This window comes from Haemaphysalis longicornis, unplaced genomic scaffold (assembly GCF_048455015.1).
Source record: "Haemaphysalis longicornis isolate Haplotype H1 unplaced genomic scaffold, Haemaphysalis longicornis Haplotype H1 scaffold_1, whole genome shotgun sequence".
Lineage (NCBI taxonomy): Eukaryota > Metazoa > Arthropoda > Arachnida > Ixodida > Ixodidae > Haemaphysalis > Haemaphysalis longicornis.
This window is the reverse complement of record NW_027526203.1, coordinates 186,208,778-186,234,778: the sequence shown is the minus strand read 5'-3', so window position 1 is coordinate 186,234,778 and position 26,001 is coordinate 186,208,778. Positions and strand designations below refer to the sequence as shown.

Here is a 26,001-nt window from a genome sequence, read left to right as displayed (position 1 = left end):
TCCGGATATTATTTTATTTTTGGCAATTTTTTTTGCAACGTAGGTTTTCGTCTCCGCCGCGGTTTTCAAATGGCTGTAAAAGACAGAAGAAAATTTTCCCGCCAAAAATGGGCTAGGAGAATTATTAGTGTGAGGAACAGATCGACCATGAATTTTTATAGTGTAATTGGAGATGGTCGAGCGAACTGTCTCAGCACTGACAGGCGGCAATTTAGTAATGACAAGTTAGTAATTAAGATTGGAAAAGGCAGCGTTCTGTAATAGCGACGATGTTTGAAGGTAGTGCGTTCCACTCGTTTATGGATAACACAAGAGGTGAAAATTGATATTTCTTAGTGCGTGGGTATATGGGATTATTGACCTTACGTGCATAATCGACGCGAGCAGAAACGTAGCGAGCCGGGTGAATGAACTTTCGGGAAAATGACGCGTCACTATGATATCAACTGTGGAAAAAAGAACGGCTGGACAACTTTCTGCACGTGGCAAGCAATGCAAGGTTCAGAGAATGCTTAAGAAACGTTACTCTGTGGTGGTGAGGACAGGAGGTGATAAACCGAGCTGCTTTATTTTGCACCAATTCTAGCAAAGAGTTTTATACTAATATATACTAGAGGGAAATCAGGCGCTGCAGTCGCGGGCCGCCGTGGGCGGCGCCATTGCCGATAGTGACGTTCCTCGCTAACTTGGCTTAGCTAGCCATATGGATACTTTTTTGTCTCGAAGCCAAAAGCAACAAAAAAGGGTCACATTTATTTTTTTTCTTGTTCATCGTGCATGAAGTTGTATAAATCACTGAAAAATTATTCTTTTTGGAGGTTCAATTTTACAATAACAAAACAAATTTGATGAATCTTTACAGTAATATTGATGCTTTTTTGCAGCCATAGCCAACTTTTCAGCCTGTTCATGAGCCATGTCAAGGACATGTGGAAAGTGCTTGCCCGGTACATGAAGGATCGCTGGCCGAAGCGCGCCTCCCCTAGACTGTGGCGCCAGATTTCCCTCTAGTGTATAATAGTATGAAACTCTGTGGATTCTAGCATATCAGATAATATTGCCGTATGTGGATGCCAGATGGTTGACGCATACTCTAGTGACGGCCTGATTACAGCTTTATTTGCATGAAGTTAAGTTTCCGAGTTTTCGCACCTCAGGCGGCGTTTTAAAAGACTGCATTTTCTTAACGATTTACTGGTGATATATTCGACATGACTCTTCCAGGTTAAGTCGGAACTTAAGAAAATGCTGAGATGTTTTGTCGACGAAACGGTCTCAACTGCGGTGTTCTTAGCTGTATATCTGTCAGAGGAGGAGTTGGCTACGGAAGTACATCTAATGTGTTTGGCTTTTTCAGTGTTGATGTCAATCTGCCACAAGTTGCACCACTCTGTTAGTTTTAACCAATCTTACTGTAGGATTGTAATGTCATTCGGTTCGGTAATCTTATATATAACGCAATCATCTGCGAATAGGTGTAGGCAACAAACAATAAGTCACCGTCATGGCATGCCGGAGGTTGGTTTGTCTCCTGTAACAAAATTTGCGCCGAGCATGCTCCGATGGAATATAAATAAGTGAAAATGAACCCAGTACCCGCTAAATCAAAATCAAATCACTCAAATCTTTATTTCAACGTTAACAGCAGCAGTACATGATCTTCCGTGGGGGGATAAAATCACACAGCCTTGACGAGGAAAGGGCCACGTAAGAAGGCAAGTGTGGTTGTAGCGAACGGACCAGACATATAAATGCATACGGGTTACAGCAGAGTAGTGGTTTGGGCGTTCGTTGTACATGATGATGTGTCCATGAGCAGCACAAGACTTGGGACAAGAACACAGAAGATGCACAGTGCGCTGTGTGTCTTCTGTGTTTTTGCCCCACCTCTTATGCTGCGCTTCGGCACGTCTATACAAGTTACAATTACATACAAGTTACACTTTCGTATACAAATTCATATTATGGGGAGATACAAGGATATACATTAGAACATTCGTGACTCAGTTGTACACAAACTGAACACTCTGCAAAAATAAATGAAATATGTATGCGCGTGGATTGACACAAATAAAATTAAAAAAAATAATAAGAGAAGGCGAACACCGGTGAACGGTCACGGACAACCAATCGTTTATCCGTGCTTTAGAGGGATGCAAATGAGCGTAGAACCCTAAACGCAATAAAAAATTGGCTCCCATCTACGCTGTTAAAGTGGTTGGAAAGCAGAGATTTCAACGACACCCACTACAGTCCCTTGCGACGTCACTTGAATTCACACACGTGGCTCTACAAAGAGTGAAACCAGATATTCTGCCAGCCGTTACTTGGAATTCGCGGGAGCGGTGTCCCGAACACAGCAGCGTCGGCCACAGCCGGGCTAGAGTGGTGGAAGCCGCCGTCGCAGTAGCCCGGCCGTGCGTCGCCAGAAAGAAAACGGAGAGGAGCGTCCTTAGAAGGGTGAGAAAGCGGAACCTAGCCATCCTGATGTGCTAGCCCGGGGCTACACCACCGCGCAACACAAGCGCAAACACAGAAACAATTCGGCATGTGAGCTTAGTGATTCCGACTTATAGCGATTTAAACCAGTTAGTTTAGTAAGTTTTAGAAATGCGAGAAAGCTGAGGGAACCTTTACAGTCGCTATTTATCAGGACCAGTTGCTACTGCCACCTTTTGTAATCTATTTTCAAACACAACCGAATTGGTATTCGTCAATTTAGAAAACGGAGTTCCATTCGCCGCAAGTAGTACGCAAAATTTAGCGTTTCTCCAGCGGCCAGATGTCTGTATGTGGTCCTTTTGTTTTTCTTCCCTTCAAACCAATTCTTGACGTATCTTTGCCGTACTATAAAATTTCTTCGGGTCTGATTGATTGATTGATTGATTGTGGGGTTTAACGCGCCGACGCAACGCAGGCGATGAGGCGCGCCGTAGTGGAGGGCTCCGGATTAATTTTGACCACCTGGGGATCTTTAACGTGCGCCGAAATCTCGTACACACGGGCGTTTTTGCTTTTCGCCTCCATCAGAAAAGCGGCCGCCGCAGCCGGGAATCGAACCCGCGACCTCATGCTCAGCTTTCTTCGGGTCTTGGCAAGCCAGGAGGTGCTGTAGAACAAAATAATCAAGGCGTGCGAACGAAGCGCGTATTGAATGCGAAGGTGCGCCAAAACAGGCCCAAAACAACCGTTGCTAAAGCAGACGACAAAACCATGCCGCCGACGCACCCGCCGGCAGGTAGGCACCTCGGCGCGGGGAACGCTGGATAAATTCGCCACGCCATCTACAGTGTGCTCCGTGAGTGAAACCCTCCCCCCTTCCCCCTTCGCCTCCGCCGCGTTGGGAGTTTATTGTCCCGCACGCCGCGAAGGAATCACTGGCCGGTAGAGGTAGAAAAGTTTGCTTTGAAACAACGGAAATAAAAACGAAGTCACTAAACTGGAGGATAAACAAACAGGAAAAAAGAAAACAAATTGGATTTCCTTCTTTAAAAGACTAAGCTAAACGTCCGAGCGTGGCTTTCTTATATACCTCTACGCTGTATCAATGTATCATACGGCACACGGCGCCTTTCTTTGTCTTGGGGAATGAAAATGGGACGGTTTGAATGGGAATTGTGATAGAAATTGTGGAAGGGCACATTTAAACTGCAGAAAAATAAGCTTCATACCGACAGTAAAAATAACTCATTGGTCTGCCTGAAGAACTTTCATTAACTTCAAAATACGGAAAGTAATATTTTTACTTTAATATCCCTAATTTCCATCAAGGTTAACATTCTATGGCTCGGCACAATTACCTCTGTCTTCCCCTTTTAGCAATTTCCGCCTGGAACGGATTCAAGTAACAAAAACGTCACATTTTACGAATTCTAGAGAGGCCCCCTGACATTTGGGTAGATTGCTACGCAAAGTGAACTATACAGTGTTGTGGTACACCAGCTTCAAATTACCGCACTAGTCGGCGAGTTTACATTACACATTACTCCGCTAAGGTACGCGTGTGCAGACGCTAGTGGCTGTGTAAGCTCAGTCTCCGTTCACACGGCTGCTAAAGCTGAAGCAAAAAAAAAAAAAAAACTGTCCCCGTAATCTGAACAAACGGGGGCTCTTGAAATGCCTATTGGTTCTGCTACGCAAAGGAGAAAGAGAGAGAGAGAGAGAGAGAAGGTAAGGAGGAGGAGGAGCAGGAGGAGGAGCAGGAGGCAAAACGTTGTAATGATCAAAAAGAAAAAGAAGACGGGTAGCATCCTACTACAGGATGCCGCAAGAACCTATTTAGCGAATGAAGTCCCAAACCATCCCTTCCCCACTTCGCCAATGCAAACCTCCAAGAAAAAAATACTCCTTCAAGGTGACGCCGCCATGCAATGAACGACACGCAAGAGATGCACCGGCAAGATTTGGGGTCGCATCACTCCGGGCAAGCGCTCCGTCTTCGCTACGACTCAGAGTTGAATAATAAATAACTAAACAGCATTAGTACGGAAGCAAGCCATCGTTCGGTGAAAAAGCCAAATATGCACCGCTTCGACCCGCACCATCGGCCTAAACTTGTTCCCCGCTCGCCGTAAAGCGTAGAACCCGCCTCGAAAGAGATGACGCTGCAACAATGCATACTTGGTATCAAAGCGATGGTGGCACCCGCATGAGTGACGGCAAACTTTTTTTTCACTCTCCCGCTCGCGCGCCGCATGAGCCCAAAAGTTCGGTGATCCGCGCAGTAACCTAGCAAGACCACAGCGTGTACGTGGTCAGTGGTAGAGCCTAATAATGTTTCCTCCTGATTACAAAAGATGGAGCAACCAACAAGAGTGGGAAATTCGATTGCGGGCACTGTCAGGTTCCGGAACTTTCAGAAATCCTAGCGCTAATACTATGGGCCTCAGAAGAATTCTACCGGCATGCATGCAATCAGAAGAGCCAAAGGGAGGGAATGTTGGGAACTGAATGTTGATATTGGGCGGTTTTTTTCAATGCGGCGTGCAGAAACCCGGGCACCCCGAAAACCTAAGTTTTTGCTCATATTCCTTACTCGTTTGTAAAAAAATCAGGAACTAGATGAAAAATCTGTCCGCAACATTCCCCCCGTTTTTGGTAGCGGAAAAAGTTGATACTAACCTCATGAAGCTAGGCCAAATATTAGGCGCGCTATGGCTTCTGAAAGTGTCCATGTATTGTCTACGGGAGGCCAGCAGTTCGGCGCCAACTCCGATTCGCACTTTTTCACTTCATAGATGGCATCACGTACCACCCCCAAAAATCTGCGCCAGGTAGTTGAAATCTAGCAGTGTAAAAACAACCAGGACACCGAAGCACGCTTTATTCCGCCGCACGAAAGGAAATATAGCTCCGATTATGGCATGCATCAGTCGTGCGAATACACGAGCGTTCCCTGATACGACCGAAGATCGTGGCCAAGAATGTCAGATATCAGTACGGAATGAATATCGGCATGACTTGGCCCAGATGTTTCTTTTTGCGTTTTTGCATGCTGTTGTTTTTTCTGGAAAACACGAAGTCGGTGACTTGCAAAGAGGGCGAGGAGGGTACTTCTCGTGGTGCGAATGAAAAGGTACATTCATGTCCTGCGCCCCAGATAAGGCCACTGCGTCTAAGAAGGCGACAGAAAATGTATTTAGAGGTTTTCTAAACCTTTGGTATCAATCTAAGCGCACAGGTAAGAACACAGAAATACGACAGCGCGTATACACAATTCACTTTCGCGCCAGCATTAACGGCGGCGGTTACATGGCTCCGACCGACAGAAGAGCATTGCAGCGAGCTACGGAAGCGGCAAGGGGTGCGTGTGGACCTACTGGGCTGCAGGCTTCCCTCAACATTCGTTCTCAATCCTGTCGTTTGCGGGATAGAAGCTTGGTTCGCTGCGCTTCTGTGGAAGCCACGAAACGTGACTTCTTCAAGGAGAATTCTATCCCACTTATGCGTGTTAAATCACTGCAGCGACGATTGCGAGTGTTGCGCATAAAGATAATCCCACCAATGTCAGAGCAAAAACTGAAAACACATCTTTTGCGGGCGAGCAAATCACGCTGTGCGGCGTTGTGCCGGCAATAACTACAGCTTTATCAGCCCTTCTAGGTGAACAAGGGTGCCTAAAGTTGTCACCCGCCCCGCTTTTAACATGCAAACATACTTGTACTGTGAGAAAATTTCTTCCTTAATATTTTCCGCAGTCGAGATAACATCATTTATAACATTTCTCGAATAGTGAAACAGCTTAGTTGGAATATATTACCGCTGTATTGCTTTTGAAAAGTTTCGTACAATGCGACATGGGATTTGAAGTAAAAGTACACGATTGTACGTAGTATCGACGAGATAACATTTCGTCATAAAAAATCACCAAACAAGAAGAACTATCACTTTCCAGATCCCACTATTATGCAAGCGGTTAAGCCCAATCTAAGCTACGCACATAGTGGTTCGAACGGTAGTAATTGTGGCCATTGCTGCGACGACTTGTGAGTTCTTGGACAACTCAATTTGGCTAGCTGCCCAGTGTTTTTAGCATGAGAAGCGAAACGGGAAACGGGGTGTTGCGGATGGGATCAAGCCATGGCTCTGCTTAGAACGCTCTTTTATGACCTGTTCTTGCTCTACGTAACAATGGTGATTTATCTCTTAGCTCGTTCTTTTTGTTCTTTTCCGCGAAATGTGTTTGGTGAACCAAGATGTTCTATTTAGACGGCTTTAAATCCTACGCAGCGCACTTATTTGAGGCATTTTGTTGTATTGTTTATTTTTAAAGAAATATAACAAATTATTGTGACCATAAATATTACGGAACGACGAAAGCGCATGTAACAAGTGCAATGCGTAGGTCACAGCTTAGGTAAACGTTACCGTTACGCTAAAGTCATATGTTATACATTGAGCTAAATGTGACTACCGAAATGTGATGCCGGTTTACTTAAATTATCGCACGTTTTTTCTCAATTTTTCATAATACGTCCACACTGCGTAAATTGAGTAGTGTACGTACGTACGTATGTGCATACGCAGGCATGTATGTATGTATGTATGTATGTATGTATGTATGTATGTATGTATGTATGTATGTATGTATGTATGTATGTATGTATGTATGTATGAATGAATGAATGAATGAATGAATGAATGAATGAATGAATGAATGATCAGCCTATCAAGGCCGTTGCCCGTGGAAGTCCAACTGCTTTTATATTGCTCTGTCCGAATAAATCATTTACGCTTAATTTCTTTATTTCATGCTTTCATAACGCTAGTGGTCTCCTGTTCTTTCTATTCTCATTTCAGGGTAGTCATTCCGTTACCACGGTGGTCCAACGCTTATCCGTTCGGGCCAAAACATGTTCTCAGTTCACTTTCAGTGGTATATCCCCTCCTCCGCTCCCCCCCCCCCCTCCCCCAGTAACAGAGTAACTTAAGATGCTCATTCCCAATGTCGGAGCGCTTTTTATCATTATTGTTTCGGTGGCCACATGGGCCGACCGAAGATTGTTTTGACGTAATAACTCCCTGACTGGGAACTTTGTAACCTATAAATCCGGCTATCAGATGCTTTTCGGCTGTTCAGGTCTTTGCCTTGCCTTTGTTCGGGCCGAAGATAAAGCCCGGCGTGCGTGTGGCATGTAGTACAGTTCCGAGTGACATAAGCCTGAGGGGCGTAGCTTCGCGGCGCTCAGCTTCCGCCCGGAGCCCTTTCCGCACATCTGGTGAGCTCAGTTCTGAGCGCTGTACCTCTGCACGTATTTACAATTTCGGAAATGCAATAATCAATACGAGATGGACTCACGATCCTCCACAAGTTAATTATTACAATCAAGTACCTAACACAGGATAATTGAAACGGTGATTGACCAAGTAAAGTTACTTATTCCCATAAATAGCACTTGGCACCTGCCACGGCCCCTGCGCAAGAAATACAGCTTTACTTCCAGAATCCCATTTTTTAAAATTAATTAGTCTCGATGAAACACCCCGTATACCCACACATTTCTTTTACCCATTTTTTATTTACTACCCTTGCTGATGTGTTGTCTCTGTATGCCTTTTATTGCTTATTTACCCAGTGCCTCACCTGAGAAGGCACACCACTGTTGGTGAGCGCTTCAAATAAATAAATAAAATAGTGCGTGGTTGCACGCCGTGGCGGCCGTGAACGTAGCCGTCTTCTTAAATAAACAAAACATTCCAGAAAACGGAAAAATTCAGCTAACAAAGAAGATTTTGCACGTATGTATGATCGTTTATGAATATTTTTGGGCACTTTTTGTGGTGTGAAAGAGAAGCTTCAATGTTAATATGTACAGAAAACGTAAAGAACAATGAATACTCAATTGTGCGCTAATCGAAATCGACACGTCCGAAAAACTTTTAAATCAATTGGTAAAAATTAACCTCCAGCAATGACTCCAGTAATTACCAGAAAATAACGCCAAAAACAAGAGTGAAAAGTAGGGCTGATCAATACATAAGTTTGAAAGAAACCAGAGCATCAGGCGGAACACGAAGAGAACTTGACAAACACTTGCGTAAGTGTTTTTTATACTTCTCTTTCCGTCCTGTCTGATGCGCTGTTGCTTTCTTTCGAACCATGGAAAGCACCATGCAGATTAATTGAATGCCTGCCACGAACGTAAGATTTCTGTCACTTCCTGAAACTACCTTTCAACGTTCCGTTAACACCACCTAAAGAAAAAAAAAGACCGTTTACTGTAACAGATAACGTGACCTGGGCAGTCACGCATTGTCCAAGACTACATGTCCCAGGGTTATCAATAGTCGCAGGGTTCACGTGGCTGCGACAAACGCGCATCGCAGCCTGCTGAGGCAGCGGCGAGATAACGAATATGCGCCTGCTGACGCTGTTGCTACAAGGGGACTTCCGAACGTGGTGTACCATGTACGGGCATGAGGTCAACTCGGCCTGGACTGCGCTCGGTGCGCTTTAAAAAAAAATCATATTTTGGGACTGTAACACGCTGCAGCCACACCTGTGATATAAGCGCGCGATAGTGGGGGGGGGGGGGGGGGGGGGGGGGGCTCCGGATGAATTACAACCACCTGCAGATCGTTCTGCGAAATCTAGACACGGGGACGTTGTTCCCTCTCGCCTCCATCTGAAGAGCGGCCGGGATGGCACCCGCATCTTCGCTGCGCTTTTGTCGCAGCCACGCAGTGACGGGTATCTGGACATATTGGTTTAGGCTGTCCGGTTGTGCACGGGTAGTGCAGGGGTGCTATGGGAACCTTCCCGAGTGCTTGCTTTTCGCTTTTTTAAATCGCTAAATGTTGATTGATTGTAGGGTTTTATCGCGCCGATGTAACGCAGGCGATGAGGCGCGCCGTAGTGGAGGGCTCCGGATTAATTTCGATTACCTGGGGATCTTTGACGTGCGCAGAAATCTCGCACACACGGCGTTTTTGCTTTTCGTCTCCATCAGAAAAGCGGCCGCCGCGGCCCGGAATCGAACCCCCGACCTCGTGCTCAGCAGCGCAACGCCTTAGCCACTGAGCCACCGCGGCGGGTAAATTACTAAATTTTGCGTTGCCGTTGTGTGATGACTGTAGCCTGGGTAGTTGTGTTTTTGCTGCCCGCAACCCTGAAATCACGGCGGTGTTCCACTGAGCAAGGGACGTCGCTATTCCTGTACATCAGGTTGGCGCGCCTTAGCCACACTGTGTTCGTATAGTTCCCCGACGTGGGAAGGGCGTGCTGCGTATCTTTCTATGAAGTATTTCAAGGTACAGGCAGGGCACGGAATTTGCTATCGAATTGATCAAGAATTTTTGAGTGGCACTCTGATTTATTGCGGACAGCTACGGTTATTCGTGAGTTATATGGACGTGGTCAACTGATTTCGCAATTCTAAAAGAAAAGTGTGAAGATCTGCAGAAAATGCAATGCAAGATAATTAATTGCATGAAATCGCGATGCTACTTTGGCGTCAAATTTTCCTGCCATGCCTGCACCCCGAGTTACTTTGTATCAAAGTAACTCAGAGAACATCAAGTAACATCAAAGAGCTCTGGCTTGCACCTACGCGTGCCTTCGTGTTCATGTGCTTGCGTGTGAGTGAGTGTATGTGTCATCATCATCATCATCGCCAGCCTATCTACGCCCACTGCAGGGCAAAGGCCTCTCCTATTATTCTCCAATTACCTCGGTCCTGTGCCAACTGTGACCAATTTATCCCCGCAAACTTCTTGATCTCATCTGCCCATCTAACTTTCTGCCGCCCCCTGCAACGCTTGCCTTCTCTAGGATCCACTCTGTTACCCTTAATGACCAGCGGTTATCTTGCCTTCGCAATACATGCCCTGCCCACGTCCATTTCTTCTTCTTAATTTCTACTAATATGTCATTAACACCAGTTTGCTCCCTGACCCACTCCGCTCTCTTCTTGTCCCTTAATGTTACACCTATCATTTTCCGCTCCATTGCCCGCTGAGTCGTTCTAAATTTAAGTTGAACCCTCTTAGTGAGCCTCCAAGTTTCTGCCCCGTAGGTGAGTACCGGTAAGATGCAGCTGTCATACACTTTCTTCTTCAGCGACAATGGTAGGCTGCTATTCATTATCTGAGAATGTCTGCCACATGCACACCATCCCATTCTGATCCTTCTTGTGAAATAACGTCCAGGGAGGCAAGGGAGGAGGTCGTCGTCTATAGAAAGCAAATATATTCACACTATTTACAGAGAACCGTTCAATGCTCAGGCATCTTGTCGCCTCGCCTGGTCGTCTTCTTCTTCGTCGTCCAGGTGTCTGTTGAGCTTGGTGCGAGCTTCCTCTTCGTCTTCTACAAAAGTTTCTATATCTTCCCGCCCCACAAGAGTTCGTACGAGGGGTGATGATGAAGAGTGGGGTCGAAGCCGGAGAAACTGTTCGGCCAGGCGTTGCGGCGAAGGTCCCGTCGAGTCCACGGTTGAAAAACACGTCCTGGAGCTCAACTTCCCGCCCCACAAGAGTTCGTACGAGGGCTGATGGTGTCCAGTCAGTTTGCCATTCGTGTCCATCAGGTGTCCGAATTTTATCCTTTTCTTTCTTATCTTTGGCCTTCTCTTTCTCCGGGACTTCGCCTTTCTTCTGACTTTTGATTTGTGTTCCTTCATGAAGACCACGACAGGCGATGAGCTACATGCATATTTTCCTGTATAGTTTGTTGTGCGCACTGACCTCAGATATTGGTTCATTGACGTATTGCACTTGTACCGCACACGCCGATTGGAACTACGAATGTCTGCATCTTGTGTAGTGTCAATTGTCATGGTACCACAATGTTCTCCAGGTTTCTTCGATTTCAGAACATAGCTGGTAGCCTTCTTAGTCGTAGTTTGCATCATTCCCGCGGAAGCATTCTTATCTGGCCTCTTTTCTGGAGAAGGGAGTGTGCGATCTTCGGCTGCGTCCCTCAAGCCGACATGGAGGGGAACGGTCATCGAGGGGTCCATGAGTTTACGAAGATCACAATCGGACAGTTGTTCTTTTGTGGCCTTATCTTCGTGTAGTTGTAGCTGCTGCACTTTTGGTGTCCTTGTCGCCGGTCTTATTCCGTGCGCACTCCTGTTGCAGTCACACATCTCCGAAGCATGGGCAGGCCTGTCTCGTAGTGATGGTGTTATACAGACTGGGGCAGTTTTGCCTGGGTTTTCGAGGAGTTCTTCGTCATCTCGATTTACATTTCCTCTTTCGTGGAAGTTCTGCATACAGTCTGTAGGAAATCTCATGGCTGCATACCGGCACGCAAAGGAGCTTTCAAGCTCTTTAGTCGCGTAGACTTCGCCGATGACGCCTTCCGAAGCTAGCCCCTCGTCCAGGGTGCTTTCCTCTGGGGATGATGCAGCCGACGTGGATTGAGATGACTCTTGCTGGGCTTCTTTCCGCTGCTGGTGTGGTGTTTCCAGCATCATGTCGTCTTCCGTTTTGATTGAGGGAGGTACATTCGTCTGTCGTATGCCAAGCGCCGTCGCAGCCGAGTGGTTATTCATAGAGGTACATGTCATCGTCGCGGCTGATGATCGAGCCATGCTTGATTCTTCTTGGGGTCGATGATCGATTACCCAAATTTCCTTCGATGTCGTGGAAGCATTTTGTGCGCGAAGTCTTATTTCCAGTAAGGCCATAATCCTGTTCGCTTCTTTTACCGAATCTAGAGCGTCGTCATATTGGCCGTCAAGTTTGGCTCGACTAACCAGTGCTTCCAGCTCCTTATTGATTCTCTCAAGTCGGTCGGCACTGTACTGGAGCCTGGCTAATGAAACAGCGGCTTCGACGTCTTTCGTTTGCTCCAGAGTTGGCGTAACTTCGGCGATGAGCTTCTCATTGAATTCAAGAAGGCTTTTCTGGGCATTCTTTAGGCGGTTCCTCTGCCTCGACACCTCCTCCTCGCTTCGGGGTGAGCAATGCGGTCGAAGAGTTGATTTCCGCTCCATGGCTCACCTCGTCGCGTCCCTTGACGTCCCGGGTTTCGGCACCATGTGAAATAACGTCCAGGGAGGCAAGGGAGGAGGTCGTCGTCTGTAGAAAGCAAATATATTCACACTATTTACAGAGAACCGTTCAATGCTCAGCCATCTTGTCGCCTCGCCTGGTCGTCTTCTTCTTCGTCGTCCAGGTGTCTGTTGAGCTTGGTGCGAGCTTCCTCTTCGTCTTCTACAAAAGTTTCTATACTTCTAATTATCTCTGCCTCATGGTTGGGATCTGGGGTCACAACTTGGCCTAAGTAGATATATTCGCTTACCACTATGTGTATGTATGTGTATGTGTACGTGTGTGCATGTCATATGCCTGCGTGTGTTTGTGGGTGCGTCTGTGCATGTGAGCGGGTGCGTGCGTGCGTGCGTTTGCGTGTGTGTGTGTGCGTGCGTGCGTGTGCGTGTGTGTGTATGTGTGTGTGTGAGTGTGTGTGTGTGTGTGTGTGTATGTGTGTGTGTGTGTGTGTGTGTGTGTGTGCGCGCGCGTGTGCGTGTGCGTGTGCGTGTGCGCATGCATGCCTGGGTTTGCGCTTCTGTGCGTTCGCGTGCGTGCGTGTGCACGCATGTGAGGGGGTGCACGTTTCTGTGCGTGTGCGTGTGCGCGTGCGTGTGTGTCTCTGTGCGTGTGCGTGTGTGTGCGGCGTGTGCGAGCGTGTGTGTGAGAGCGATAATTGTGAGAGCGTGAGAGCGATAATTGCGAAGCGTGCCACCGGAATCTGGATGCGTTATCGTAGCATTATCAGGCACAGGCCCGCCCTGGAAACTGGATGTTGTCAGATTCACGTGTGTGGTACAAATGTATTTACAAATGTATTTACTGTGGGCGGAGTTATTGAAATGGGCTAAAAAATCTTAATGATTACGGGCACTGAATCTCGCCGCCCCAAGTGCGGATGAAATGCGGAGAGTAAGCGATAAAAAAAAAAATTCCCGCGCCTTCCCGCGAGGGGAACACGAGTAAATCCAGAGCATTGGGGGTCGTTAACGCCGCGTAAAGTCGCGTTAGGGAGGGTAGTTGGGTCGTAGTTGCGTTGGTGTTGGTTTGGGGTAGAGAGAGGAGAGCAAAGTCGCGTTAGGGTGGAGCGAGTGTCAACCAAGGAAGGAAGGAGCAACGCAGTGACTGAAGCACGAGCGACCGCTAACCGCTTTATATTTGCAGCGCGCGCAGTAGAGGGAGAGCAGTACGGGGGGGGGGGGGGAGAGCGCGCATGCGCAAGCAGCGCGCGCCCTTCCACGCCCCACCGTGCTGCTATCACGCACCTGTTACGCCGAGACCAGAAATAGATTGAAAAAAAGGGAAAAAGGGAAATATAATATGGAATAGCTCCAACCTGTTTCATCCAAAATACAATTTTAGGATTTTTTCGATAAAAGTGTTAAGACTACGATGGTATCATTTATGTAGCTGTAAAAGAACAAAGCCTCGCTGAGTTATTACAAGCCATGGCGCCAGCATGATGGAGGGACAAGATCAAGCAAGCCGCCGTCGTGGCCTGCCGGTGGTTGGTCTAGATCGGTCGCTTGTAACAAAAATGCGCCGAGCATGCTCCAATTGAATATAAATGAAAGAAAATGAACCAAGTACCCGCCAAAGAGCATTTTAACAAATACGAATCGCTCAAATCTTTATTTCAGCATCAACAACAGCAATTCTTGATGTTGGGGGGGGGGGGGTAAAATCATAAAGCCGTTGATCGGTTTGACGACAAAAGTGCCGCATAAACAAGGCAAGTGCTGTTGTAGCCAACCCACCAGACACATGAATGCATACGAGTTATAGCAGAGTAGTGGTTTTGACGAGTTGGTACATAACGACGTGTGGAAGCGCAGCACGAGACGAGAGAAAAGAACACATGAGAAGACACACTGTGCGTTGTGCGTCTTCTGCGTTTTTGTCCCTCGTCTTGTTCTGCGCTTCAACAGGTTGATGCAAGTTACAATTACATACAAGTGGCACCTTGGCTTTAAAATACGTATTATGCGCTGATACTAGAAAACACATTGTAACGTTCGTGTCTCATTTGTACACAAACTGACCAGACTGCGAGAATAAATAAAAGATGTATGTGCGTGGACTGACACAAAAAAATAAAAAATAAAGGAAGGCAAACACCGGTGAACGGTCATTGACGACCAATCGTTTATCCATGTTTTAAAGGGTTCAAAATGAGCGATGAAGCCTAAACGTAATAAAAAGAACGGAAACAAAAACACTCACTATTAAACAAAGACCCTGCTAGCAGGGACAGAAAAGATGAAAGATGAAGAAACGGGGAAAAATAAAAAAAAAGAAACAGAAAAATCGAATTTCGTTCTTTCAAAGACTTCCGAGCGTGGCTTTCTGACCTTTACGCTGTATGAGTGCATCTTACAGCAGCCCGTGTATTTTTTTGCCTTGGGGACTGAAAATCGAACGGTGTGAAGGAGGATTTTGGAAGCAATGTTGGAAGGGCAAATTTAAAATGCAGAAAAATTAACCTTCATACCAACAGTAAAAGTAACTCATTGGTCAGCCTGAAGAATTTCCATTAATTGCAGTACAAGGAGAGTGATAGTTTTGATTGAATATACCTAATTTCAAGTAAGGTGAACATTCTGTGCGCTGGCACAGTTACCTCCGTCTGCAACTTGCAGCAATTTCCGCCTTGAAAGGATATAAACAAGGAATCAAGTAATAAAATAGTTTCATTTTACGATTTCTATAAAGGCGCTCTGACATTTAGGAAGATTGCTACGCTAATTGAACAATACAATAATGTGGTACACCTGCTTCATATTAGCGCACGAGTCCGCGGGTTTACGCATTGCTCCGCTAACGCACGCGTACGCAGATGGAAGCGGCTGCATAAGCTAAGTCTCCGTTCGCGGGAATGCCGAAGATGAAGATGAAGAAAAAGCTGTCCCTGTACTCTGAAAAACGGGTGCTCCTAAATGTGTATTGCTCATGCTACGCGAAGGAGAAAGAGAGAGAGGAGAAGAAGAAGGAGGAGCAGGAGGAGCAGAAAGAGGAGGCAAAACGTTTTAATGAGCAAACAGAAAAATAAAGAAGTCAGGTGGCGTTTTCCGTTTAGGGAGCCCCACTAAAGTTTTTTTAGCCGCTCAAGTGCGAAACCGCCCCCTTGCCCTCTTCCCCCATCCGAGCCTACAAGAAAAATAATATTCCTGCATTTTTGCACCGTGATACCGCCGTTATGCACTGGACACAAGCAACAGCTTTACCGGCAAGATTTGAGGTCGCGTCACTTCGAGCAAGCGCTTCGTCTGTGCTACGGCTCAGAGTTTAATAATAAAAAAACTAAACAGCATTACTGCGGAAGCAAGCCATCGTTCGGTGAAAAAGCAAAATATTCACCGCTGCGGCCAACGCCATCGGTCTAACCTTGCCCTACCCCGCGCGCTGATAAGCGTGGAACCCGGCTCGCAAGAGATGACACTGCAATGGATTGTTGCAATCAAAGCGGTGGTGCCACTCGCATGAGTGACGGCAAACTTTTCTTCGCTCTTCCGCGCGCATGCCGCTTAAGCCCAAAAGTCCGGCTATCCGCGCAGTGACATAGCAAGACCGCAGCGTGTACGCGGTGAGTGGTAGAGCCTAATAATGTTTCCTCCTGAATACGAAAGACGGAGCCACCAAAAAGAGTGGGAAATTTGATTGCGAGCGTTCTCGAGCTGTGGAACTTTCAGAAAGCCTAGCGCTAAAACTATTCGCCTCAGAAGAATTCTACCGGCATGTATGCAATCAGAAGAGCCAAAGGGAGGGAACGTTGCGAGCAGAATTTCGATATTGGGAAATTTTTTTCAATGCGGCGTGCAGAAACACAGGCACCCCGAAAACCCATGTTTTAGCTCATATTTCTTTCTAGTTTGTAAAAAAACCGAGATGTCAGTTTAAAAAATCTGTCCGCAACATTCCCCCCCTTTTTAAATGCAGAGCATTTTAGTAACTCACGATGTCACCCGCGTTGGCGTCCGTAGTCCGCGTCCGCATCGCTCCCCCTACACTATATAAATACTTGCCGGCGCCAGGTTTCGATCCTACGACTCTGCGGGCGGAACGCAAGGTGCACGGTACTCTACGAACTGAGCCACAAAGCCGACACAGAACGGAAGGTTACGAACGTGCCTTATATCCTTGACTCATTCAACCGTCGGCCAGAGGTGCGCCCCCCGCGTCCTCCTCGCCTTCTATCCGCTCGCAACGCCCTCTCTCGCCGCGTTCGGTTCGGGCGCACAACAGGTGGGGACGTGCGCAACACCCTCTCTCGCCGCGTTAGGTTCGCGCGCAAGAACAGGTGGGGCGCTCGCATCGCGCTCTCTCGCCGCGGTCGGTTCGCGCTTAAACCACATATGTCGTTTAAGCGCGCTGCGGTCGCTAACATCTGTGGCGTGATCGTGACGTCAGCATCACGCGTTCGCGTGGTGGCGATTTCGGCGCTATAACACTCTCTCGCGAGGGGCATTGGATTGGATTCGATTGGATTGGCTTGGATTGGCTTGGATTTGGATTGGATTGGATTGGATTAAAGTGCGTTGTGTTGGATTGTGTTGCGTCATAGCCGCGCCACGTTGCGTCATAGCCGCTCCACGTTGCGTCATTGCCGCGGCAGGGGGTTCACGGCACGTTTCACCATCGACTTCATCGACAATGTCTACGCTGGAAGACAACAATTACAACAACAACAACCAATACGTAATCCATACGACTTGCAGGCGCCCCCCCCCCCCCCCCGCAGAAATGCTCTGCATTTGATCGTGCCCCTCGCGAGGGGGATGTTTCTTTTTTTTGAAAGTGGAAAAAGTTGATACTAATCCCATAGGGCTAGGCCAAATATTAGGCCGCTATGGCTTCTGAAAGTGTCCATGTATTGTCTACGGGAGGCCGGCACTGCTGAACCCTTTTAAAGGGGCCCTGAAAGGCATTTTGAGCACACTAAATGAACTAGCGCAATCGCTAGATTGGGTCCCCAACGTCACCTGTGCCAAGTATTACTCTTTTACGCGCAGCGGAAAGCTCACACTTTTGTTGCAAAGTTTGTCGCTTTTTTCTCACCCTTTCCTTCGTGTTTTTGGACGCCGCCATCTTCACATGTCTACATCATCGATTCCCAGATGTTCGTCATGAGCTAGACATCCTGCTATTTGGCGGCTTTTTCACGCACTTCCGGCAAAGAGATGAGTCGTCTGCTCAGCGTCGGCTCGCCGGCTGATCTGCCAGTGGAGTGCCGGAGTGCTTTGACATTTTACGACAAACGAAACAAGTGTAAACAAACGCTTAACCATTTGTATTGAATGCAACACGGCCATAACACGACGTGGATTTTATCTTACGTGAGTACGTACCATAAAGAAAGTCCCGTGGCACTTCTTTGGTGCAATCGCAGAGAACGCCCTGAGCCGAATGCCCGGGTTTGACGCGTACATTTTATTCAACTTCAAAACAATCCAGAGATGCGTTTCGAACGAACGCAACGTCACAACATGCGTTGCAAGTCTGAACCGCGATTGACAGACGATGAGTTGCCTCCTCCTGCCCGTCGTAAATTCGGCACTCACCTCACACCCGGTTTGCGGGGACGAGCAGCAAGTCACAACTCTGGCGCGCAAGCGAGAAGGCTTTTAGCCAGGCACACTGCACATACCCCATGCGAGGTTGAGTGGTACTTGGATCGAGAAAGATAATCCAGACCATGGGAAGAACTATCCACCCGCAGAAGTACAATGTCGCATTTCATCGCGAAACGAACGCGTCCACAACACACAGGAGGCGATGCACACACACACACACAGCTTCGGTCGCTTCATTGGCTTAGCTTCAAGCTTCGTTCGGACAATCAGCGATGCTACGACGATACAGAGCTGCGTGAGGACGACGTGCTAACCACTTCACGTATTTAAAAACACAAAGGCAAAGAACTAGGTTCATCGGAAGCAAAAAATCTTTCCTCCATTATAGTGCCTGAAGTATACTGGCTAGTGTGCCGAGGGCGGGCTCCAGGCGGGCGCCGGGAGCGATGTACGCGGCCGTCTGCCGCTTGGGGCGCTGCCGTGCGGGAGTGTGCGCGTTCATCCGGCCCGAGCAGATCGCGCGGTACCTCCGAGCTGCGTAGCAGACGGCAGCGGCAGAACTTTCCATTCCCGCTTGCGACGAAAGCGAGCGAAAGCGACGGGAATTCTGTCGCGCAACCAAAATTTGTCCCGACCATTCGACAAAAACGATCGTCGCGCGACAAAGCAACGGAATTCCTGCCGCTCTCACTCGCTTTCGTCGCAAGTGCGAACGGGCCTTTATGCGCAATCTCCGCCCCACATAAAACAAGCTCTTGCTTGTCACCTGAGTATACGGTTGATATCTGACTACGTTACACTGTGCTTGCCAGTGTATTTAAACGATGTCACTAGGTTTGAAACGTACGCGCTCGGCGTGCAGCTTTGTAAACGCAAGCGGTTTCACATACGCACGCTATTTTGCTGCTAATAGAGTTTTAGTACAGCGTTTGTGGCCTTTGCATACGCTAAACGCTAAATTTTTGCGTCCCGCTACGTGACACCGCGATGGGAGTTTTAGTAGAGCGTCTCATCAGTTTTGCGTAGCGACACACTAATGCATACGACGCCATCTGTCCAATGTTTTCCGAAATGTCTCGCCGGCTGATCTGCTAGCGGAATGCCGGAGTGTTTGGACATTTTACGACTATCCAAACAAGTGCAAACAAACGCTTTCCCGTCAGTGTTGAATGCAACACATGGGTGCAGCTTGTCAGAACACGGGTTCTCGCTGATCGAGTGCAGCGTTGGTTTGCTCTTCGCCTTCACGTTCATCGCCGCTGATAAAGCGATCCGATCCGGCGCGTTTTGTGCACGGGTTCTGTGTCGGTTGAAAATGTCTTTTTTCACATGCCGCCGGTAGTAGGAATTACAACCACCGCAAAATAACCCCCGGCACCAGCGGGGCCACACCTGAGACCGCGCTTTTTGGATAAACAGTGCGCGGTGCACCAAAGGGAACGAGCGCACGATTCTCCCCACGCGGCTGCGAGTTCGCCGCCGATACCAACTGCAGCTACGTACACCGCGAAAGGGCAAGGCCAGGCCGCACACATGCGGCCACGTCATTCGTTCGCTTTTCCAGCCAGTGTCCATGGTGTCTACAGAGATGAAAAAGCCGAAAGAGCTGGCCCGTAGCAGACGGCAGTCTGTGGGAGCGCAATAGCGGAAGTACGTCACCGCTGAGGAGCGGAGCATCATGGGAGGGGAGGCCAACAGCGAAGAAACAGTTGAAAGGAGGAGGAAATACGGCGCGACGATAATTCGCGGTTTTTGATTTACGATTTCTGAGCTAATACTCATCGCTTTAACAAAATTCTTGCAGGAGGAGATTGCTAATACATTGCTTTATTTGGTTACACGTACATCCATGCATCGGCGGAAGGCATTTCAGGGCCCCTTTAAGAGCTATAATTACTCCTCCTTTAGACCTCTGCTGAAAACAGAGATCCCTCTGCTGAAAACAGCAAACTGTGTAGGAAAGTTAGGTTCAGAGTTGGTCGTCCGACGGCCACGTTTCTGTACCGATCAAAATGTCGGCTGAACATGAGTAAACGAGAGAATTTAGGTTGTGTAGCTTATTTAGAATGCTCCTGAAATTTATTTGGAGCAACCTTACTTCGGATTTGGCGGTGGAGTTCTGATTAGCAGAGACGCCTCCTAGATAGCCCTGCAAAGTGGAGTCTATATAGCTATTTCCGGTTTAGGTTCTCTACGGAGCGTACGCGCATCGCTCAACAACGAAAGAGAAGAATGTCGTTTTTCAACGTTTGGCCGGATCAGGTTATACAAAACAAATGGTGTTTGATTCAAGATCGAAATGGAAGAGCCATGGCCGACCTCTGTAAAAAAAACAGCTTTCCTTTCATGCGCCGATAAAAACGCACTCTGATTCCTAGAACACCGAAATCGGAATGATCGTCGTCGTTACTGATTGTCTTCAGACCTTCCTCTAACCTCATGGAGCTGTTTTTTGCGTTACACTGCTCTTTGTGCTGAAAGGAAAGGGACGCCCGCAAATGTGTGTTTTGTGTCTGGTATGTGTGACAAGCGTAGCTGGGCTAGCGCATATTGAGATAACCATCGGGAATAGAAAAATTAAAAGCGCGGGTTTCTTGTTTAGAAGAACGTTAAAGGTTGAAGGCTCCCTGGTGTGGCCCCGGAATGCTAACAGACGCTTTTTTATGTAAACGCGCAAAGCCGTAAAACCAGCAGCTGTAGTGGAGCGCATATGGCACAAAGGCACGTGTCGAACGCGTGCGTTCACCGGCTTATAACTTAAGTACGAACAAAATAACAAAATATGTTTTTTAACAGTGTTGTTGTCCTTGAGTCTCGTTTCTCCGATTTGGGAAAATGTCGAGGCCGGGATTTTTTTAATTCTGGTTTTGAGAGTTACGCATTTCTAGAAAAAGCACCGCAGTCATGTTTTTTTTGCATACACATATATTTTTCTGGACAAGCAATAAATACCCGACATTTATGTTGAGAAATATTTGGCTGTCATAACCTATGCCTTAGGAGTTGGTCACTATTACACATACGAACATAGAGGGCGTCAAACTGAGCAACAATCTAGCGTCTGGCAGATTTCACGATTTTTTTCTCTAAATTTTGTTGTCACTGCAGAACGCAAAGTTTTGTTTGAAATGCATTTCACAATGTCTCAGTTTTCATTTTCAATCAACGTTTAAACAAAACAATTACACATTGTCGGGCACAAAGTTACAAATTTGGATGAAACTGCAGCCTCAGGAAACCGCGCGTTTACCGCGCGAGCTTTACAATTTTAAAGCGAAGCCTTCCATATCTCATTGATGGCGTATGCCGCGTCCAAAACGCACTGCGCGAAAGCCAACTTTTTCTGGCGATGATGCTGATCCTGAGTGAAGCGAAAAAAAAAACGCTTTTCTTGGTCGGAATGTGAAGTTGCATTGGGTGACATTACTCAGCGGGAACGATAGTGTCAGGATAGTCCGATCGCGCTTGGAAACCTCAATTGAGCAAGGGGAACCGGGATTTAGTTAGAGCGGGAGCGGGCTCGATCCCGCCGTGTATAGCAGCACTCGATCCGGATTGTTCTCGATCTGGCTCAATCTCGATTCAATGTGCGCCCTCCGACGAATACTCACCAGCGGCACGGGCGTCGTTGGTGGAATAGCGGATTGACTGGCATCGCGCGGTTTGGCCACCCAAGCTCCCGAGGCAGCCAAAGCCCTGCGCGAAATCAATGGGGAATTTCTTTGAAGGCAGTAAGTTTAATTCTGCTTGTTGTCTTTGAAGCCCATTGAAAAGATCGTAATTTATTACATCGTGCCCATTTCGCTACGAGTGTCACTATAGTTGAATGCGGTGAAAGGTATGATAACTTTTGTAGTAGCACCAACAACATTCCCTGATGTTGCTGTCGCTGAGACATTGCTGGTCTGTTTACGTATGTGTATTTGCAGGCCGGTCTGCTCGGTGAGCGTAAGGTGCTCGTGCTTCCGCGCGTTTAAAGTACAGTTAAACCTGGATTTAACGAACGTCTATGCAGATAATTTCTGGATTAAACGAAGTTTTTCAAATTCGCCATTTCCATCTGCATTGAACCTCGTGTGTTGGCGAACTCTATGTAACGAAACGTTGTGGCGGGTAACCTTGATATAACAAAGTTGGCAAGATGATCAGTCATCGTTTTTTTTCACTTTTACTGAAAAATCGGCGGGAGTAATTAACCAGTTTAACGAATTCTCGAAACTACTGTAAGGAGACAACAGCAATGAAAACTTCTAGAATCGCCTAAAAACGAAATTCGTTATGATAATGAAGATAAACAGAGCGGCTAGCACCATCCCATGGCTAATGTAGCATCCACTTGTGGTTTTGCTTGCGTAGCGTGACACTACACCAGGTAGCAAGAGCAACTAAACTTCACTTTGTTTCGCCAGTACCACAAACTACCTTGCGCTTCCCCATACGAGTGCGGCTTCGGTGCGAGACTTCGTTTTTAGGAGTTAGACCGTCCTCTCGGCGTGCAGTCGCACGTGTCCACTGCTATCTATGGTTTCAGTTCGTCATTGATGAGTTCTGCTGCCAAAAAACGAGAAGTTCCGTCTTGTCAAGACAAGTTCACCGTTTAAATGGAGGCGCTATTGTGCGGTACATCTGGAACCATCTTAGTTCGTTCATGCAGCACCAAAAACGCGTTAAAATGGTGTAAAAAGTGGAATCAAAATCAAATTGGAGGGAACAAGATTGCATACAACAGGAGCGGACTATAGCTTCCATTAACCTTATCTTTTAACCTTTAAAACAGTCTATGGAAGCGCAGTCCTGATTAGGCGTACGGCGGCGACCGCAACATAAATAAATTATATCATTGAAAAAAAAAAACTTCTGAACAGCCAGCCCTTGCCAAAAAATAAAAACAAATAGAAGCTTGCGGGCTAGACCCCCGTTACTAGATACCCGTGACGTGCTGAGGTGCAAAGAGGGGGAGAGCGAAGGGGGAGGTGCAAAGGGGGTTCGCTTAACCATGATTAACTGTGCCCCTGTAAGTGCCGTAGTGCTATTTGGATGCGTGGTTTGAGTAGTGTGGATTTAATTTGGTTAGGGGAGTTTAATTCTCCGACACAGCTGCCCCTGGGCTAAGAGGCGGGCTGTATCAAAAGGCTGGGATTAATTCAGACCACCTTTAACGTAGTGCTACTTTTGACGTTCGCTGAAATCTAGGCACGCGGGCGTTTTCGCTTTTCGCCTCTAACAGAAATGCAGCCACCGTGGCCTGGATGGAGCCCGCGTCCTGGTGGCCGTGGCTGCATTTCTGGTGGCTGCATTTCGGTTTTCTCGTAACCATGGATACTACATATCTCGGTACTAACATTACTCATTCTGGTGGCGTACTTGCCGCAGTCTCTGCTACAGTGACTAGTTTCTGCTTAGATATAACCCCTCCTACACTGGAAACCCTCCTCCACCTTGTCATTGAGTACAATCACTTTGAAGTCGACAACACCCACTATATCTCCAAATTACCGGCACAGATATGGGGGTTAAAATAGCACTATCATACGCCTATACCTTTATGGTGTCGTTACAAACGGAGTTCATTGAAAAACGCTACCCAAAACCGATTCTTCCTAAACGCTTCCTCGCTTCCTCGACAACATCTTTATTTGCGATAACGGTGAGGCGAGCCTCATTGAATGTATTTCAGAAATCAACTCTCCATCCATCAGTCAAACGTACCTGTCAGATATCAAATGCAACCATACATTTCTTGGATGTCACGTAAATATTGAACCAAGGGAGTGTCTCAACAACATTGTACGGGAAGCCCACTGACCGACAACAATATCTCCACTTCTACAGCCGCCATCCCCGCCGTTGTAAAACAAGCATACCTGCTCACAAGCACACAGGCGTCGCAGAATATGCACCGGACAGGATGATTTCAAAAAAAAAAACACGCTGAGGAACTCAAGGCTTCCCTGATTGGTCAAAAATATCCGGAAGAAATCATTGACCATGCAATTAAACGAGAGCAATTAAAGGAGTCAAAAAGAAACCCTCCATTAGACTAACTTAGCTCTTACCTATTCTTCCTAAACTTCCCAAGTGAAGAGCGCCCTGTCATGACAGTTTATACCATCAGGCAGAGGCCGTTGTTGTTATTGTAATTGTAGTTCTTCGGTCAAGAAAATGGCCACAGCTTTAGAGAGTAAATTCAACCCGGGCCTGCACAGTACCCGCCGGGTGCTCTACCAGCTGTGCTAGCTCCGCACATTGTCAGCGAAACAAACGTTGCGGTCGTTGTCGTTATTCCTTCCTTCGTGGCTCATACGCACTCGGTCGATTGGCCAGGAATTGGTAACTTTGAAATGGATCACAGGTGGGGACAATTAAAACGAAGAGTTGAAATTTATCCATCTATAGCAACACAGCAGTAAATAACGGGTGAATTTCCAGCTCATGTTAATTACATCAGCCATGTTCCGAAGCAGAGACTCATGCAAAGGGTCAACGTATCCGGATCCCTCCCAGTGGTTGTCCCACTATTTTTTCACTGCCTCACCAAGGCCTCCTTCACTTGCGCTATAATTTACACGATCTAGACTTCTTTCCGGCTTCTCCAAAACGTTCTCAATTACATTCATGTGAGCGTCCTTGGACGTCCATTCAAGAAAGCATACATTCTGTTCTCGCAGCCATGCTTTCACTACGCGTGCTGTGTGCACCGAGCCATAATTTTATAACTTTTCGGGAGCAAGAAAACGGGGCTTTCCAAGATGCTAATGTTTAGGTTTGTTCCTTCCATGTAATAAAGCCAATTTTTGTTGAAGTGTGTTCACCCTGCTCGCTCGGTTAAGACACTATTTGTACGGTAAAATCAAAGCATCGAATACCCGCATGCATTTTTCTTTCATGCGTTCTCCGAGCCAAGCATGAGTTCTGCCGCACTTGGGAAATTCATCCCCGACCGACTAGACCACCGGGCGCAAAAACTCGCCGCCGAGTGAATCGGGAACCACGGCAGTCCCGCCGTGGTCCCGCCCAATAAAAGCGGCGGCGTTACTGACTAAGTAGAAAGCGCACGCCGCCGAAGACGCTGTTCTCGTCACATCGCGGAAGGCATTCAAAGCGTTCCTGACTAGCAGTGGTGGTAGCGCGATTTCGCTCGAACCTGCGATAAGACGAGCGTCAGAACAGCGAGACGGGGCAGCCCGACGTGCCCACACGCTCATTATCTACGGCGCAGATACTCCGCGATCGCGCTTGCGTGCAGCTTTGACCAGTTTGCCAACAGCTCGCGTGCTTAGTTTAACTTTTGAAGCGCTGTTCGTATTTCATGCATCGGGCAAGAACGAGCGTCACCGGCACTTACCGCCAGGACAAGTCGACGGGATGGCCGGATGAAGGGGCCTGGCCAACAGCGGAGAAGCGAGCGACGGCTTCGCCATTTAGGAGTATCGAGCACGGAGGTAAGCGCAAGATGCCCGGGACGGCGCCTGTCTACCCATGGTTGCATCGCCGCCGTGTGCCACCGAGGCACGGAGCTCAGTGGTGACGCGAGAGTGCCGGCCGGAAGGTTGCTGGAGGCGCAGTCGTCGCTTCTTCCACACGTGAGTCCCCGCTCATCTCTTAAATGCCTGACCACACACGTAAGGACGGGCAGTAGTGGTTGCCCCTGGCTGGGCTAGCCCTGCAAAATATACCGGCGACTGCTCCGTCCTCTGATCTTGTCCTCTAGGCACAGGCACGTTGCACATTGCCGAGGCCGCTAGCGGGAAGCTCACCACTCTCCGTTCTACACTTTTTTACACTTCGGTCAGCAAGCTGCAATTTCTTGGCCACTTGCCAAACGCTCTCAGACGCGCCATACAAGCATTTTTGCGCCGCCCACACTGAATTGAGTCACGCTTCGCAAGACAAGCCGAGACGAAAAATATTCGTAAAGAGACCATTGAAATCTCCCTTCGCTTTTTAGAGGCAGA

General features: G+C 47.6%; 1 long non-coding RNA gene across 1 annotated transcript in view; it reads right to left on the bottom strand.

The window, feature by feature from the left end:
• The window catches only part of LOC144167582 (uncharacterized), a 50,223-nt gene extending 24,698 nt beyond the window's left edge, over nucleotides 1-25,525 (bottom strand). Inside the window, exons 1-2 of the long non-coding RNA XR_013322037.1 lie at nucleotides 25,392-25,525; nucleotides 21,658-21,742 (exon numbers count right to left, since the gene is read on the bottom strand). This is a non-coding gene — a long non-coding RNA (uncharacterized LOC144167582). The remainder of the gene's footprint in view (nucleotides 1-21,657; nucleotides 21,743-25,391) is intronic.
• Between the last annotated feature and the right edge of the window lie 476 nt (nucleotides 25,526-26,001).